This window comes from Triturus cristatus, chromosome 3_2 (genome assembly GCF_964204655.1).
Source record: "Triturus cristatus chromosome 3_2, aTriCri1.1, whole genome shotgun sequence".
Classification (NCBI taxonomy): Eukaryota; Metazoa; Chordata; class Amphibia; order Caudata; family Salamandridae; genus Triturus; species Triturus cristatus.
The window spans coordinates 219534234-219552311 of NC_140584.1; the positions used below are offsets into that span (position 1 = coordinate 219534234).

Here is an 18078-nt window from a genome sequence, read left to right on the forward strand (position 1 = left end):
AGCATATTTTCTGTAAATTCACATTATCTTTCTTAGGCAGAGACTGTCAGTTGATTCCTTTGTGTTCTACTGCAGGTTCCCAGTGTGTTCCAAAGAACAACTAGAGCGCTAACACTCCTACTTATGATAAACGTATGGCACACCTGAAGCCATCTTGATTGGAATAAAGTGGTAACTCTTAAAACATTTAATTTAAAAAGGAACAAAATTAGGGGGTTCATTTTGCCATAGAATGTATGATTAGTGCTGCAGAAAGAAAAATTAGGGCACATTTTGAGTGACTTCTCAAATCCTCTTCTATTTCATTAAAGAATTCTGACATGCAGACTGAAACATGCACTTTCAATACCAGCAGCAGACTTCCCTGGTGAGCAGTAGCTTTACTACAGTGATCTAATGAGCAACTAGAGTTTTAACATTCTGAATTTATGGCAAATGTGTGACACATCTGAATGCCTTCTTCATTGAATCAAAGTAAAAAACTGACAGTATGCCTACTGAGGAGACTGTAGTAAATGAGGAAATTAGGAAACTTCATAACAAGTCTCCCAAGATGGCCACCAGAGACAAAAGAGCCCAAATGTAGCACAAATATCACCGAGATGTAGCCCAAGTATAGCCCAATGACAGAAATCCCAGAGTGTTTTAAAGAACAACTAGAGCGCTAACAGTCTTACTTATGACAAAAGTATAGCACACCTGAAGAGATCTTGATTGGAATAAAGTGGTAACACTTAAAACATTTAATTTGCAAAGGAACAAAATGAGGGGGTTCATTTTGCCATAGAAATTATGATTAGTGCTGCAGAAAGAAAAATTAGGGCACATTTTGACTTCTCAAATCCTCCTCTATTTCATTAAAAAGTTCTGACATGCAGACTGAAACATGCACTTTGAAGACCAGCAGCAGACTTCCCTAGTGAGCAGCAGCTTTACTACAGTGATCTAATGAGGAACTAGAGTTCTACCATTCAGAATTTATGGAAAATGTGTGACACATCTGAATGCCTTCTTGATGGAATCAAAGTAAACAAGCATTGAAAATGCAATAGGTCTCGCCCTCGTTTAAGTTAAAGCAATTCTGTTTGTAATTAGGTGGCTTTTTAGCTTTGCTTGTATTAGAGTTTTTCAAACTTTCATGTACATACCATGCATATGTATGCATATATGTATATGTGTGCATGCATTTATATGTATATAGATATGCAGATTATATTTATATGTTTATATATGTATATATATATACACATACATATATTTTTATGCATATGCATATATATATGCATATATATATGTGCATATGTGTGCATGTACAGAGAGGTAGAGAGGTAGAGGTGTATAGGTAGAGGTGTAGAGGTAGAGAGGTAGAGGTAGAGAGGTAGAGAGTAGTAGAGAGAGAGGTAGAGACAGGTAGAGAGGTAGAGTAGAGAGCGAGTAATAGAGAGTAGAGAGTGAGTAGTAGAGAGTAGTAGAGAAAGTATCAGAGAGTGAGTAGTAGAGAGTAGTAGAGTGAGTAGTAGAGAGTGAGTATTAGAGAGTGAGTAGTAGAGAGTAGTAGAGTGAGTAGTAGAGTGAGTAGTAGAGAGTAGTAGAGAGTAGTAGAGAGTGAGTAGTAGAGAGTAGTAGAGAGTGAGTAGTAGAGAGTGAGTAGTAGAGAGTAGTAGAGAGTGAGTAGCAGAGAGAGTATTAGAGAGTAGTAGAGAGTGAGTAGCAGAGAGAGAGTATTAGAGAGTAGTAGAGAGTGAGTAGCAGAGAGAGAGTATTAGAGAGTAGTAGAGAGTGAGTAGCAGAGTGAGTAGTAGAGAGTAGTAGAGAGAGAGTAGTAGAGAGTGAGTAGTAGAGAGTAAGAAGTAGAGAGTAGTAGAGAGAGAGTAGTAGAGAGTGAGTACTAGAGAGTAGTAGAGAGTGAGTAGTAGAGAGTAGTAAAGAGTGAGTAGTAGAGTAAGTACTAGAGAGTAGTAGAGAGCGAGTAGCAGAGAGCAAGTAGTAGAGAGTATGTAGTAGAGAGTGAGTAGCAGAGAGTAGTAGAGAGTGAGTAGTAGAGAGTGAGAAGTAGAGAGAGTAGTAGAGTAGTAAAGAGTGAGTAGTAGAGTGAGTAGTAGAGAGTAGTTGAGAGCGAGTAGTAGAGAGTAGTAGAGTGAGTAGTAGAGAGTGAGTAGTAGAGAGAGTGTAGTAGAGAGTGAGTAGTAGAGTAGTAGAGAGTGAGTGGTAGAGAGTAGGAGAGAGTAGTAGAGTGAGTAGTAGAGAGTGAGTAGTAGAGCGAGTAGTAGAGAGTAGTAGAGTAGTAGAGAGTGAGTAGTAGAGAGTGAGTAGTAGAGAGTAGTAGAGAGCAAGTAGTAGAGAGTGAGTAGTCGAGAGTGAGTAGTAGAGAGCGAGTAGTAGAGAGTGAGTAGTAGAGAGTGAATAGTAGAGAGTGAGTAGTAGAGAGTAGTAGAGAGTGAGTAGTAGAGTGAGTAGTAGAAAGGGAGTAGTAAAGAGTAGTAGAGAGAGAGTAGTAGAGAGTGAGTAGTAGAGAGAGAGTAGTAGAGTAGTAGACAGTGAGTGGTAGAGAGCAGCAGAGAGTAGTAGAGTGAGTAGTAGAGAGTAGTAGAGAGTGAGTAGTAGAGAGTGAATAGTAGAGAGTAGTAGTAGAGAGTAGTAGAGAGAGAGAGTAGTAGAGAGTAGTAAAGAGTGAGTAGTAGAGTAGTAGAGAGTAGTAGAGTGAGTAGTAGAGAGTGAATAGTAGAGAGTAGTAGAGAGTGAGTAGTAGAGAGAGTAGTCATAGACAGTGAGTAGTAGAGAGTAGTAGAGCGTGAGTAGTAGAGAGTGAGTAGTAGAGAGTGAGTAGTAGAGAGTAGTAGCGAGTGAGTAGTAGAGAGTGAGTAGTAGAGTAGTAGAGAGTGAGTAGTTGAGAGTGAGTAGTAGAGAGTGAGTAGAGTAGTAGAGAGTGAATAGTAGAGAGTAGTAGAGAGTGAGTAGTAGAGAGTGAGTAGTAGAGAGAGAGTAGTAGAGAATAGTAGAGAGTCAGTAGTAGAGTAGTAGAGTGTAGTCAGTCAGTTTCAGTCAGTGTCAGTCACTGTCAGTCAGTCACTGTCAGTCAGTCAATCAGTGTCAGTCAGTCAGTGTCAGTCAATCAGTGTCAGTCAGTGTCAATCAGTGTCAGTCAGTGTCAGTCAGTGTCAGTCAATCAGTGTCAGTCAGTGTCAGTGTCAGTCAATCTGTGTCAGTCAGTGTCAATCAGTCAGTGTCAGTCAGTCAGTGTCAGCTCGAGCAGCTCTGCTGACCTGGTTCTCTGGCTCTAAAGCAGCTCTGCTGACCTGGTTCTCTCTCTCTAAAGCAGCTCTGCTGACCTGGTTTCTCTGGCTCTACAGCAGGTCTGCTGACCTGGTTCTCTGGCTCTAAAGCAGCTCCGCTGACCCAGTTCTATGGCTCTGAAGCAGTTCTGCTGACATGGTTCTCTGGCTCTAGAGCAGCTCTGCTGGCCTGGTTCTCTCCCTCTTAAAGCAGCTCTACTGACCTGGTTTCACTGGCTCTGCAGCAGCTCTGCAGACCTGGTTCTCTGGCTCTAGAGCATCCCTGTTGACCTGGTTCTTCAGCTCTACAGCAGCTCTGCTGACCTGGTTCTCTGGCTCTAGAGCAGCTCTGCTGACCTAGTTCTTAGGCTCTAGAGCAGCTCTACTGACCTGGTTCTCTGGCTCTACAGTGATGTCATCAGTGATGTCACTGACCATGTCATGAATGATGCAATATGTGACATCATCAGCAGTGCATTGCGGGCGCATGAGTTATAGTTAGCAGAACTAACTATAACAGAGGAATTTCTATGGTTTTGTTTGAGTGAAATGGGCAGCTAGCTATAACACCCCTGAAACCTATGGTTTTTTTATGTGAAAATATATATGGTGGGGGATGCTGCCGAGTTTTTCTTTTAGATATATATATATATATGTATATATTCACTGAAAAAAATAAAAGCTACAGGGACGCTATAGTAAGGAAATAGAGAAAAAAACAAAGGTTAAAGGGACGTTATAGTTAGGCTCAGATTTCACTCATACAAAACCATTGAAGTTCAGCGGTTATAGATACCTTAACTAACTATACCTTACGACCCCGTGATGCACTGCTTGTGACCTCACATATTACATCACTCATGACATGATCAGTGAAATCATTCATAACATCAATTATGACATCACACATTACATCACTGATGACACCATCCAGTGATTGTTTTCAAAAGATGTTTGTGTGTTAAATGTATATACTAAGGTACCACAAAAGTAAAATTAGTATACTTTGTGTACTAATAATGAGTGATTCATTTTTTCCATAATTTATGTGAGTCACTGTGTAACTGTGTGTATCTGTGTGTGAGTAGGTATCTGAGTGACTGTGCAGGTGTGTGAGTGGGTGTGTGAGTGGCTGTATGGGTACATAAGTGGGTGTCTGAGTAGCTGTGTGGGTGACTTAGTCACTGTGTACAAGTGAAATCTGAACCTAACTATATTTTCCCTTCAACCTTTGTTTTTTCAGTGAATTTCTACGTTTTTTTAATTCTACTTCCTAACTATAACATCCATGTAACCTTTGTTTTTTTTTTCTGTGAATTTCTACGGTTTTCTAAATACTGTTTCCTAACTATAATGTCCCTGTAACCTTTTGTTGGCACATTCACTGGGATAGGACAGCAATCCTAATGAAGGAAACCTTTGCAGATTTAATGGCACTTTTCCCACACACAGTCTTGGTGTACTCCAACACATGCCAAAGGCAGAAAGGGAAGTGGTCTAATCAATTCTATCCACAAATTGACAAAGCCAGCAATCACATTACCAAAACTATTTCTGCATTCCCCAGAGACCATGACACAGTAAACACAGAGGCTCTTTTGCCCAAAATCTTGTTCATTTTCTTTAAACATATCTATTTGTTTATTTTTCAAATATTTGTGACAACGTCGCGATAATCATTAATAATTCACGTAATTGCAAAACAAAAGCAGACATTAAATAGCCACTAGCACATTCACAATTCACAAATAAAAAACTGAATCTGTCAAACACACTGGCTCCATAGGTGAGTCAGTGGATCTGTGACTGGTTGTACAGGTGTCTGCATGAGTCTGTGAGTGCATGTATGAATCTTTGAATGGATCAGTCAGTAGGTGTATAACTGTCTCACAACCTCTGTGAGAGACTGTTTATGATTCTAAATACATGTCTGAGGGCATATGTAACTATTTAAGTCAATCTGTGAGTGTGTATGTGTCTCTGTGTAGATCTGTGACTGGGTGTTTGAGTGTCTGAGTGGGTCTGCAAGTGGGTGTGTGAGTGGGTGTCTGAGTGGTTTCATGAGTATCTGCGTGAGTCTGTGAGTGAGTGAGTCCCTGAGTGGGCCTGAGAGCGGGTGCATGAGTGTCTAAGTGGGTCTGTGAGTAGGTATATGAGTGTATGAGTGGGTCTGTGAGTGGGTGCATGACAGTCAGAGTGGGTCTGTGGGTGGGTGCCTGAGTCTTTCACTGGGTCTGTGAATGGGTGCGTTACTCTCAGAGTGGGTGTACAAATGGATGTGTAAGTCTCTCACTGGGTCTATGAGTGGGTGCATGAGTGTGTCTGTGACTGTCTGAGTGGTTCTGTGAGCAAGTGCATGAGTAAGTGGGTCTGTCAGTTTGTATGTAAGTGAATGAGTGGGTTTGTGAGTGGGTACATGAAAGTCTGACTGGGTGTGTGAGTGGATGCATGAGTGTCTGAGTGGGTCTGTGGGTTGGTGCATGGGAGTCTGACAGAGTCTGTGAGTGGGCCCATGAGTGTTAGAGTGGATCTCTCAGTGAGTGTGTGAGTGTATGAGTGGGTCTATGAGTGGGTGTGTAAGTGTCTGAGTGAGTCCCTAAATGTGTGTGTATGAGTGGGTCTCTGAGTGGGCCAGTGACTGCCTAAGTAGGTAATTGACTGGGTGCATGAGTGTCAGACTAGGTCAGTGTGTGCATGCATGAGCCGGTCAATGGGTCTGAGAGTGTTTATGTAAGCCTTAGAGTGGGTCTGTGAGTGGGTGTGTGAGAATCTCAGTGGGTCTGTGACTGGGTACATAGGTGTCTAAGTGGGTGTATGAGTGGGTACATGAGTCTCAGTGGATCTGATTGTGGGTGCATGAGAGTGACTGAGTAGGTCTGTGAGTTGGTGTGTCAGCATATCAGTGGGTCTGTGAGTTAATGCATGTGTCTGTGAATGAGACTGTGGGTTAGAGCATAAGTGTATCAGTGGCTTTGTGAGTGGGTGCATGACTCTGTGAGTGGGTCTGTGAGTGGGTGCCTGAGTCTGTGAGTGGTTCTGTGAGTGGGTACATCATTGTCTGAGTGGGTCTCTGAGTGGGTTCATCAGTGTCTATGTGGGTCTGTCAGTGGGTGCATGAGTCTCTGAGTGGGTCCCTGACTGGGTGCATAACTGTATCAGTGGGTCTGGGAGTGGTTGAATGAGTCTGAGTGGGTCTATGAGTGGGAGCATGAGTCTCTGGGTGGATCTGTTAATGGGTGCATCATTGTCTGAGTTAGTGTGTGAATGTATTTTTTTTATTGTTTGTGGTGATATTCGTGAATAAGATGCAAGTTATGCAGGGAGCCATGATGATGGTCGCGATTAATGCTCATAAGGAAAAAACATTTTTGGAAGTGTTGTACGCCTAAGGGGTCCCACAACATACCTATATTTAACCCATGGGGTCAGGCTACCTCGTGCTCCAAGTCCTTATTCCTCTTTTCATTTTTTTTTATTCCCTGGGGACTATCACTCATTAGATAAAATGATAGCTGCAACGCTCACCTCGGGTTTCTGTGAGCTAATCACGGCATTCCTGTTGGCACGCAAATCCACGGTTAACTGCAAGATCATTGCGGTATATCGTGAAATTGTCGCAAAATATCACTATCTTGATTCTCCTAAATTTCTCAACAACTACTGAAAGGATTTACACTAGATAACTGAAACTATGATGTGTGAATAAAAATCTATCTTCCTTCCAAATTTTGTGTAATTCCGTCCGGCAGTTCGGACTGCAGGAGTGTCTAAAGGTCCTATGAGAATTAAAATGGGAAACACACTGATTTTTACCCTCCCTTTTCTAGGCACCAGCTTGGCGGATCACCCTCAAATTTTCTATTCGCATCAAGACTGATGTTGACACTTTTTTCGGAACATTTTGTGCAGATTCATCGAACAACAGCAAAGTTATAGGCAAGTCAAAAAATGCTTTTCCTATGGAAACCTAGTCCAAACTATAACTAGGCTTGGGGCCGAGTTCAGAAACCAAAAAACTCAGCTTCGCTACGTGGAGTTCCACAAGCCGTGGAGTGCTTTTGGTCATGCAGTTTGCGTTGATTTTCAGCACCAGGTATGTGTCCAGCGCTGTAAAATCAGCAATCACAGCACCATGTGCAGAGCAAAAAGGCCATTACTTCTTTCATTGCTGCTTGAGTAGATTGGATACCCAAGGGGCAGCTTTATCAATGTGAACAGAATGTTTCTCAATGGGAGCAGTCGCGACCAGGCACATTCATCCACATTGAGAAATCTGACCGTCCGCGTTGAGAAATCTCATGGGAGGTGGATTTTCCTCGCTCGCATTCGCCAACTTGACACAGAGTGGAGTTTTTCTGATTTCCACAAGCTTCGTGAAGCGAAGAGTGCGAAAAACTCTGCAAACAGAGTGGAGTTTGCAGCTCAGGCATAACTATAGCTACCTATTGAAAAGGGGTCTAAAAATGCATTTTCTCATTCATTGTTCAATAAGAACTTTAGACACAGCTGTAGCTCAAACCACTGAACAGATTTACACTAAAATTGGCAGAATGCTAGATCTTGGTTCAGAAAGAGCACTTTTTGTAATTTTGTGTAAATCCGTTTAGTACTCTTTGAACAATTGATGCTCAAAATGTTGTATTTTTCACACTATGGAGGATATGTGGTACCATCAGAGCTCCTGCTGAGTTTTAAATGGCTGCCAGCACATCAACAAGGATGTGGAGGTGTTCATTATACAGCTCAGGCTCAGTCCTGAGTCCTACAAAAAAAGCCAAAAAATACTTAGGATAGGGATATGCTGGTCCCTAAGCTTGGAGGTGGGGCTCCAGAAGGTCATCGCCTGGAGCCAAATACATCTTTTTTCCCCCCAGAGTTTTATATAGCACAAACTTGACCCGAAGGTATCAGCACCATGAGCACCAGTTAAGGACACATTCATTTCTGCTAGGCATGGGGATATTAAGTGATTTGCCCAGAATCACAGGATGTTGATCGTCATTGCTGAGACTTGAATCTGGTTCCCCAGATTTGAGATCGATAGCCCTTGCCTATTCGGCCACATTCTCTAAAAAATAGTTTGCTGAGAATTCGCTCAGCGTCCATTAATTTGCAGCACATATTTTTTTTAAAGAGCTGGATGGGCCAGGGTGACACAGAATGTTTATTTTGGTGAAGGAGATTATGGCCCCCTTCCCTGAGTCTCGGTGAGGTCCCGGGAATCCCATCACAAGGCCCGTGGCACAAAATGGAAGAAGGGGCCGCGCACCCCTTCTTCCATTTGGAGCATTATTTGGCCCCAGGTACCTCAATCCCAAGGGCTGAAATCCTCCATCAAAAGGGAGGAGGCCACACGATCCCACACCCAGATCCTTAAAAGCCCAATAGGACCAGATACCCCCGGGGCTGCAGTAAATTAAAAAGGGTGTGTGGACGTTTGGCTCACCCTCCCTGAGCAACTTAAGGCCATGGGAATCCTATCCCCTGGGCAGGCTCTATTAACTTGTCCCGGGGGAACTCACTCCCCGGACACAGTAGCTTCCCTGCTCGCACTACCACGGGCAGGAAAAAATATGTTGTTGTGCCTGCCACAACCTCACTGCTAGATGCAGCGGGCAGAGCACTTCCGGGATAAAGCCAGGCTCACCCAGCAGGAATCTGCTTAGCATTCTAGTATTTGCACCTGCAGCTTTCTGCCATTTGACCACCTAGATTTCATTTCTGGATCACTCATCCAGACGCAATTTCAGCATTTTCATCTGCCTTATCATCGGTCTTCCATGGATTCCTCTGTGTAATGCAGTCCATGCTCCTGCTTCAGCTTCTGGTATTCCTGCATGAAATAACAAGGAGAAAAATGTGGATATTTAAAGGATCCAAGTTGACAGTCCTATTGGTGGTAACATGCGCTTGGGTGATATGTGCTCCTGCTTAAAGGCCAAACTTATCTGATATAGAATGCTGATTGATTTATCTGTCTTTGAATGCATTGAGGTGAGATACCTATGGAAAAGAAGGAAAAATATATGTAAATCTTTTTTCTGCTGATACAAAGAAATAGGGACATAGTTATATTTTCTAAAGGCTCTACACCTTTTTTGTGTTTCTGTTTTTTTACCTAATTTCTCAACTAGATCAGATATACAATTAGATATACTATTTTTGTTTCCTGATATTTACTAGTCCAATCTATATTGAGCCTTCTGTTAAAGTGCAGCACCCTAAAATATAAGGTAGGCGCTATATTTACACAGGCATATGCTACACCTGACACGTATAGAACCTCTATCGGTACGTAATCTTTTCAGTCTTTATTACTTCCTTAAATTGTATTACATGTCAGTAAAAGCAGTCTTTCACTCTACATAAATGGATGTGGGGTGTTACTCAGGTATTCACACCTTACTATTATTCATTAAATGTGCACTCTCATTGCCTACACATAACAGCAGAGTCATTGATTGCCTCTTTCTTTTCTGTTTTACTCAGAAGACTTACCAAATACATATCCAGGTAGCACAGTCTTCACTGCACTGACTCCGTGGGACCTGTGTTTTGTTTCTTCCCATCCCCTCATCCCCCATTGCACCTAGATTGGCGTTGACTACTGTTGGGATGTCTAGGCTGTGGGTGAAGTTGGGAACATACCTCATGGAAATCCTATCACTGCTGCAGAGACTAAGGTGTGACCTAACATATGTATTCTCCTGCCAGGTAGAAGCATTTTTAAATCTCCCACCAGCACAAGCAAACATTCCTTCCCTGCCTGCAGAAGCACAGGCACCACTGGGTGGGAGCAGATTTTTGTTTCCCTGCCTGTACTCCTGCTGGTAAGGAATCAGATATTGCTCCCCCTAGATAAATCTTGCAGAAACAGCTGCTCCCTCTGAGCTGGGGCTGCAAGGCCCCTGGGCTGCCCGTGGCTCCCAATTTGGTGGTAGGTGGGTCCCCAGTTAAGCACTTGGTAACCCACCTATAATTTAGAAATGCCCCATTGGGGGGGATCCCTGGTGCCACAATAGGTTCAGGGACGTGGGCCTTTATAATAACATGCGGATCCCCTCACCTTTTTTATTGGAATTCAGCCCTGGGGGACGGGGTCTCTGTGGCTTATTCATCCCCCTCCTATTAATAAGTATGTTTTGGCCCCAGGGGCTAAGGTCCCTGGGGGTTACCAGGGCCAGTATTGGCCTGGAGATGGGGGCTCTACCTCACATATATGGTTTGGCCCTAGGGGATGGGATCCCCGTGGGCCCCTTCTAGATCAAGGAGGGGCCCACATGCCCCGCCTCTTTACAAATATCGTTTAGCCCTGGTGGATGAGGTCCCCTAGGTGTGAAGTGATGAGGGGAGGGGGCCTTGTGCCCCTTCCTCTTTAAAAAAAATGTCCCGGGGAAGGGGTCCCCACAGCCTGAATGCCAAACCTATGCCATGCCCTCCAAAGGCCATGCACTGTGTTGGGTTGGCAACCTTCAAGTGGTTGGCCGCACCCTCTGCGGCCAATCCACTGTGGGGCATGGCCAAAAGCTATGTGTAGCGTGGGGTTCTCATTCTACAGGGGGTTGGAGGCATGTGTTGGCCCTTTTTGCATGAATGAATAAATGAGAAATTTATGAAGCGCAAACTCTTGCCTTGGGGTATCTTGGCTACAGGTTCTAGTGTCCTCGTGATAGACCTTGATACTTCAAGGGAAGAGCACAGCTCCTATTGTTGAACAAAAATCCATGTTTTTAAAGTAATTCTGAAAAATAGTTTTGAGTTCCAGGGGTAGGCTAGAGTTGGGCTGTAGTTCTAAAAAGACTTTTCTCACCCCAGGTTTTTCTTCTAAAGGAGGGGGACTATTAAGTTCCTAGCTGACCCTAGTACCATCTAAGCTTGTCCTTAAAACGTGGTGGATCTAGGCCCTGCAGCGATTTAAAGGCCAAGCATAGTGCTTTGAACGTAATATGCTGTTTAAATGGCAGCCAGTGAAGTTTCTTAATGGCCCCTCATGCTCATTAGGAATTTTAAAGTGGAATGTGCAGGGTCTGAAGCTTCTTCCGGGAACCCACTGATCGGTTGAGGTATAAACTATTGCAGTCGGCAAGCTTGTAAGTCAAAGAGAAGTGATTACTGTTTTCAAAAGATCAGATGGCAAATCAATTTTCTTAACTATCCTCAAAGGACTGAAGGAGGCAGATGTTACTTTACCGACTTGATCTTTGAGCTTCAGCTCCTCATCTAGCAGAATTCCTAAATGTTTCACTTTGGTCACTGGTTTCAGAAGGGAGCCTATTTCCATTCCTGAGCCCAAAATGATGGATTATTGCTGTAAAGAATAACCCTAGTTTTGCTGAGTTTAACCTCAGGCAAATGTTATCCATCCACTTACTGACAATGCTCATACAATTCCTAAAGGCATGGCCTGGATTGTTCTTGTTTTTCGCTGATGAAACCATATTTTGTGTGGCACTCGTGTAAGAGGCTAGGGAAAGGACAAATGATTTAATGAGTTTGGCAACCTGCATGACATATAGGTTGAAAAGCGTTGGGCTCAATGATGAGCCCTGTGGGACTCCACAAGGCCAGGAGAAGGATTTAGAGGTGAATTTACCTAGCGCTGCTCTCTGTTGTCTGTTCGCAAGGAAGAATTGTATAAGATTAAGTGCAGTGCCCAATATCTCCAACTTCTGCATATACTCAACCAGGATAGCATGGTTGATTGTATCAAATGCCGTGGAGAGATACAACAGAACCAGAGCCGCAGCCCCTCCACTATCTGTGACCACCACCATGGCAGATTCAGTACTGTGATTTTTCCTGAACCCGAACTGGGTGTTATCCTAGCTGTTCATTCATTACTTTCTCCACCAGTTTGGTGGCGAAAGAAAGCCTGGAAATAGGGCGATGTTTGTTCAGGTCGACGGTATTAAGGTTAGCCTCTTCCAAAAGAGGAAGAACACAGGCAGAACACAGGCAGATTTCCGATGCAAGGGAAATACTCCCTCTTTAAATATTATGTTAAAGATCTGCGCTGGGATCATATGCACATTCTTGGGTGGGTGCCAGATTTAACCAGGTGGATTAACCTCCTAAGCTGCTCTTCAGATGGAGCTTTGACAGCCGAAAACTTGGCTTGACCTGTCTCTTGGTTTGGAACCTGAGTCTCTAATTGTCCAGGTGTCCTGCCTGCAGAAATTTTGTTAAAGATATTTGCTACCTTCTCTTGCAAAAAACAAGCTAGAGCGTCACAAAAACCTGGGCTATTCACTGTCGAGTTGAGATTAACTGGGGCTACAAGTTTTCTTATAACTTGGAATAAGGTTTTATTTGCATCGCAGGCTAATTTTATCTGTTCAGAATAATAAAGTGTTTTGCAGCTGTAATAATTGTTTTAATGTTCAGCTAGTTTAAGTTTGTAGTTTGTTTTTTCCTTGCGCTCCTACCTTTTTCTCCACTTCTGTTATTGCCAGCGACATTCTTGTCTAGAGTCTCACTGTACCATGGATGGGAAGCTTTTTTTATGGCTTTTAGTTTAACTGGGGCCAGAGTATCTAGAGCGGAGCCTATCAAGATGGACACATTTGTTTGGGGTGGTCTGTTCTGACTGGATCAGGGTCAAGACTAATTTTCAAACAGCTGGGTTCAAACTGCGTTGACATAGTGTGCAATATAATGATAGATTGGGATGCTGGACGAATAATTACCAGTGACTGAGATTAATTCAAGCTTTCCAACGATTACTTTTTTGAATACTTTAGTATCAGCCTAAGTGGCATGGGTATGCCCAGACACATTGTGTCACTGAAACCAAGCTGTACCCAGCTGATGAGCACATAACTAGAGCAAAATCCACCATACTTGCTTGTTTTCTGGTGCAGGGAGGACCTGGCTTGGCAGTTAGTGCTGGACTGATCCCAAGTGGGGAGGGTCAAGGCTAATTTGCAAATAGTTGAGCCCAATGAGGTGCCATGGTGTGCATAATGGTGATGGATTAAGATGCATCCCTGACTAATCACCAGTGGCTGGGCTTAATTCAAGCATTCTATCCATCACTTTGTATACTTTAGTGATCTATTATGATAGAATCAATTTTGTGTTTGAGTGCCTATCACATGGCCTAGATTGTATTCAGGATCTTGTCCACTTTATCTGATTTTGCTTTGGAATCCACCATTTTGGCATAATTGCGAGCTTTAGCTAAAAATTCAGGAGAAAGCAATCCATAGATCTGCAATACAACCAGCTCCAGGCACTATTTGAGGGTGGTCATCATCCATTTTTGTCTTGCTTGCTTGTCTTGCTTGGCTCCCTTTATGCTCCATAGCTTTCACATACAGAGACACTAGGCTCATTCACCTTATTCAAGTGGCTCAAGCACACAAGAGCAGTCTCAGTTAAGCTTTGGTTTCTGCAAAAGTTCTTTTTACTTTCAAGATGTGTGCCAACGAAGGTCTGGGGTTGCGGGGAGAAATCCACTCCACCAGTTTCTTTGCTTGGTGCAAGCAGATCTGGCAACAGAGTTTACTAGATGATGAGCCTGTTTACAAGTAGTGTCTAGCTTGGTGTCTATGCCAGTTCTCTACTCTCAATATACCTATTGTCTAAGAATGAGTCCACTATCAGCCCAGTAGTATGTATCGCTGCTGTAAGGCTACAGCCAGTAAAAAGTGAGTGGTAACCTCACCAGGTACACCCAAGTTGAGGATCTGCTATCCTGAAGTCATTCGGCCTGCTCTCCTGTGTGTCCAGACGCAAAAAGAAACTATCTCAGAATATCACTTCCCCCTCCCGGGTATTCAAAATTTTCAGCTGCCCTCAGCAGTAGTCTTTAACCCACTCGGGCAAGTAGTGATACCTTGTGCAAAATCTGGACAATTGAAGAGTAAAGAGGAACAAGAAGAGATCTGTCCTCTTGTTCCTGGGCAGCCATCCTCTCCTCCACTGCCACTGGTACCAACACCATACATTTGGTACCCTTGCAATGCCCACTGCTCCCCTGAGTTTACTGTTTACCAAACAGGATCACGTAAAGGCGGCAGCACTCCAGGCTACTTTCTGCACTAGATCGCTCCTGGTATTCACTCATGTGGCCTCTCTTAATCACAAGCCTTCTGCCCAGAAATGATGATACATAAGTTGCTCATAGGTAAATAGAAGTGCTTGGGACGCATCCAAGGTATAATTAATAAACACTATTGTGGAGTACATTTTGTGGGCAGCTCCATCCATTTTTTAACAGTTATGCATATGCTTTTTTTTCTGATTGATTCCTTGGAAATATGTGTAGCTTTAATGTTACTATGAGCAGATTGTTGTAAAATTGCTCCTCCTGTTGAAGGAGTCTCATAAGTAGGTGCAGGCCTGAAATATTGATAATTGATATGCTACAAGAGACATGTATGACAAAATAGAAACAAGATGTGAAGAATGAATATCATACGTGGTCTGACGAGAATGTTAGGGAGTTTACTCCAGCCAGCTCTTTGAGCTATTGGCATTGATTCATTTATTACTAACTGCGAAGAAAAGCATTAAGATTGTGATAGAATTTTACCCTTTCGGTGCTCATGACGGAATGGTTCCATCATGAGCACCAGTGCTCCTGCGCACTAAATCCCTCTGCTGCAAACAGCGTAGTGATTTCCTTTTTTGGGGGCCTTAGGAGGTGGGGAAGAGCTTCCTCAACCTCCCAAGCCTTTTTTTTGCATTTTTAATGTAATGATGATTGTGCGCAGGGCGCACTGTCGTCATTAAGTTAAAACTTTAACTGAAACTTAATTTCAGTTTCAATGTTTTAGTGCTCGTGGGGCTATCTCCGCCCCAAGCCCTGAAACACATGGGAGAGGTATCATTGGAAAGGGGAGAATATCCCCTTTCCAATGGTACCCTTCCTAGTGTTACCTTCCTTGGGGATCGCCCCAGGATGACTAACCCAAGGAGGGATCCACCCACTAGGCACCAGGGAGGAGGGAAGCGGCCCCTTGGCAAAGGGCCTTTGCTTCATCATTGAAATATGGCATAACCAGTGTTTCTGCCCCTCCCCAGGGGCAGATGTGAGCAGTAGCCCGGAATCTGCTCCCCGGGCGGAAGAAAGCACCCTAGGCACCAAGGATTTTATAGGCCAGGGGTGGGGGCTGCCAGGATAGGCATGCAAATGCCCCACTCATTCCTCCAATCAATGCAAAAGTATTTCTTCCCCCCAGGAGGCAGATGGGGCAATAGCCCCTGACCTGCCCCCTGGGGAGGGGCAGAAAGCCCACTAGGCACCTGGGATTTTTTTTGTACGTAGGGGTGGGAGCTGCCCAGAATTGGCATTCTAATTTCCCCACCCCAAGAAGATTTTCTCCTTTTTTCTGCCCCCTTGGGAGGCAGATCGGGCAGTAGCCTCTGATCTGCCCCCCAGGAGGCAGAAAGCCCACTGGACACCAGGGATTTTGTTATGTACATAGGGGCTGCCCATAATGGGCATCTCAATGTCCTCCCCCCAAGAAAATGTGCTACAGCCTTTCTGCCCCCCCCCCCGGCAGGCAGATGGGGACAATAGCCCCTTATTTGCCCCCTCAGGGGGGCTGAAAGCACACTGGGCACCAGTGCATATTTTTTTTCAAGATTAAGATCTTGGGACTGCCCATAATGGGCATGCCAATGCCACCACCCCAATAAAGAATGCTACAGTCTTTCTGCCCCCCATGAGGCAGATGGAGGTTGTAGACCATGATATTCCACCAGGGGGCAGAAAGCTCACTAGGCACCAGGGATTATTTGATCTTTTTATATGTAGGGGTGGGGAATACACAGAATGGGCATGCCAATGCCCCCAGAATAAAAACAATTGCACAGTCTTTCTGCCCCCCTGTGAGGCAGATGGGGCAAAAGCTCCTCAACTGCCCCCCCCCAGGGGGCTGAAAGCACACTAAGCACCATGGAATCTTTTTTTCAATGTTTAGTGCTGGGGGCTGCCCTGACTGAGCATGCCACTGCCCCCACACCATTCAAAAAATTCCACAGACTTTCTGCCCCCCCAGGAGGCAGATAGGGAAATAGCCCTGATCTGTCCCCCGGGGGACAGGGAGCCAACTAGGCATGAGGAATGACACTGGCTTTGTTGTACATAGGGGTAGGGGCTGCCCAGAATGGAAATACAAATGCTCCCAACTCCCCCCAAAAAATAGCCACAGTCTTTCTGCCTCCCTTTGGGGTATATCAAGGCAATAGCCCCCGATCTGCCCCTCCCGCCCCTGGGCGGCAGAAAGCCCACTAGGCACTGCCCTTTCTTTTGCAATGTGCCTAGCTGTAGGTTTTAGGCCCAATGGCAGCCGGCACCTAAGGAAATCTAGCAAACCTGTACATTTTTTAAAACTAGACACCCAGCGGAATCCAGGATGTGGTGACTTGTGTGGGTCTCACCAGGTTCTGTTACCCAGAATCCCTTGCAAACCTCAACATTATAAAAAAAAATGTACCTCTCATTTCCGTAATGGAAAGTTCTGGAATTTGCATGGATACACACATTTCCACACACACAGCATTCCCCAAAGACTCCTGATAAAAAAAGGTACTTCACTTGTGTGGGTAGGTGTAGTACCCGGGACAGTAAATGGCCCAAAACGCAACCTCAACACATCACATTTTTCCACAGAAGCCTGACCCTCTTTCGTCTTGTGCCCAGATGTGAATTTTGGGCTCTAGCTCACCAGCACCAAGGAAACCTAGCAAACCTGTAAAACTAGACACCCTGGGGAATCCTGTAAGGGGTGACTTATTTGGCTATCACCAGGTTCTGTTACCCAGAATCCCTAGCAAATTTAATACTTTGGAGAAAAAAAATATATTTTCCTCACATATCTGTGATGGAAAGTCCTGCAATCTAAGGGAAGCAACAAACTTCCACCAACACAGCATTCCTCCTATAAAAATGGTACCTCACCTATGTGGGTAGGCCCATTGCCCGTGACCGGGAAACAATACAAAATGTACTGTGGAGACTTCAAAATTATCGATTACAAAAGACCTTGTTTTGTGAGGGAGTCACCTGCGTTTTTGATCTCAGGCTCAGCGGCCATCTAGGGAAATGTACCAATCCCAGACATTTCTGAAAATTAGACTCCTGGGGGAGTCCAGGGAGGTGTGAGTTGTGTGGATTCCCCAGTGTTTTCCTAACCAGAATCCCCTGCAAACCTCAGAATTCTGGGTGGGAAAGTGGCAGGCTCAGCGGGTTGACACAAATTTCCTAACACCCCACATTCCCCCAGGTCTCCTGATAAAAATGGCAGCTTACTTGTGTGGGTAGGAATAGTTCCAGTGACAGGCAAGGGCCTAAAACGCATTGTGGAGACATCAAAATTATCTATCACAAAACGACCTGGTTTTGCAAGGGGGTCACGTGCATTTTTGGGCTAGGCAGCCATCTATGGAAACCTACCAAACCCAGACATTTCTGAAAACTAGTAACCTGGGGGTGTTCAGGGATGTATGACTTGCTTGGATGTACTCAGAGTACAAATTGAAAAACTAACACGGTATCTTGGAAATGAGAACAGCGGTGGCAGGTGAAAATTACAAGTTGGGCATAAGAGAGATGAATGAATTTTAGTGTGCGAGTGAGCTGGACATTTCCAAGGGGGTGGGGGGGGAGATATTTGCCCTGAATTATTTTTTCCAAATTGATGTAAAATTGTGCACTTGTGATCTATCTATAGGAATCAAACCCATAAATAGCGTCTACATGAGCCGTGTTTTTCCTCTTCATTTACTAATAGCATCGCCATCAGAACAGGGGCAGGAATGTTTCTCAGTTAAGATTTAAAAGCTCTTACATTTAATA

The 18078-nt window shown here is 44.2% G+C and overlaps 1 protein-coding gene and 1 pseudogene across 1 annotated transcript in view; one reads left to right on the forward strand and one right to left on the reverse strand.

Annotated features, from left to right (window-relative positions):
• Positions 1-18078, forward strand: part of LOC146857049 (histamine N-methyltransferase A-like) — a 373700-nt gene that overhangs the window by 236862 nt on the left and 118760 nt on the right. The window lies entirely within an intron of this gene.
• LOC146857050 (small nucleolar RNA SNORA17) lies at positions 16085-16160 on the reverse strand (annotated as a pseudogene).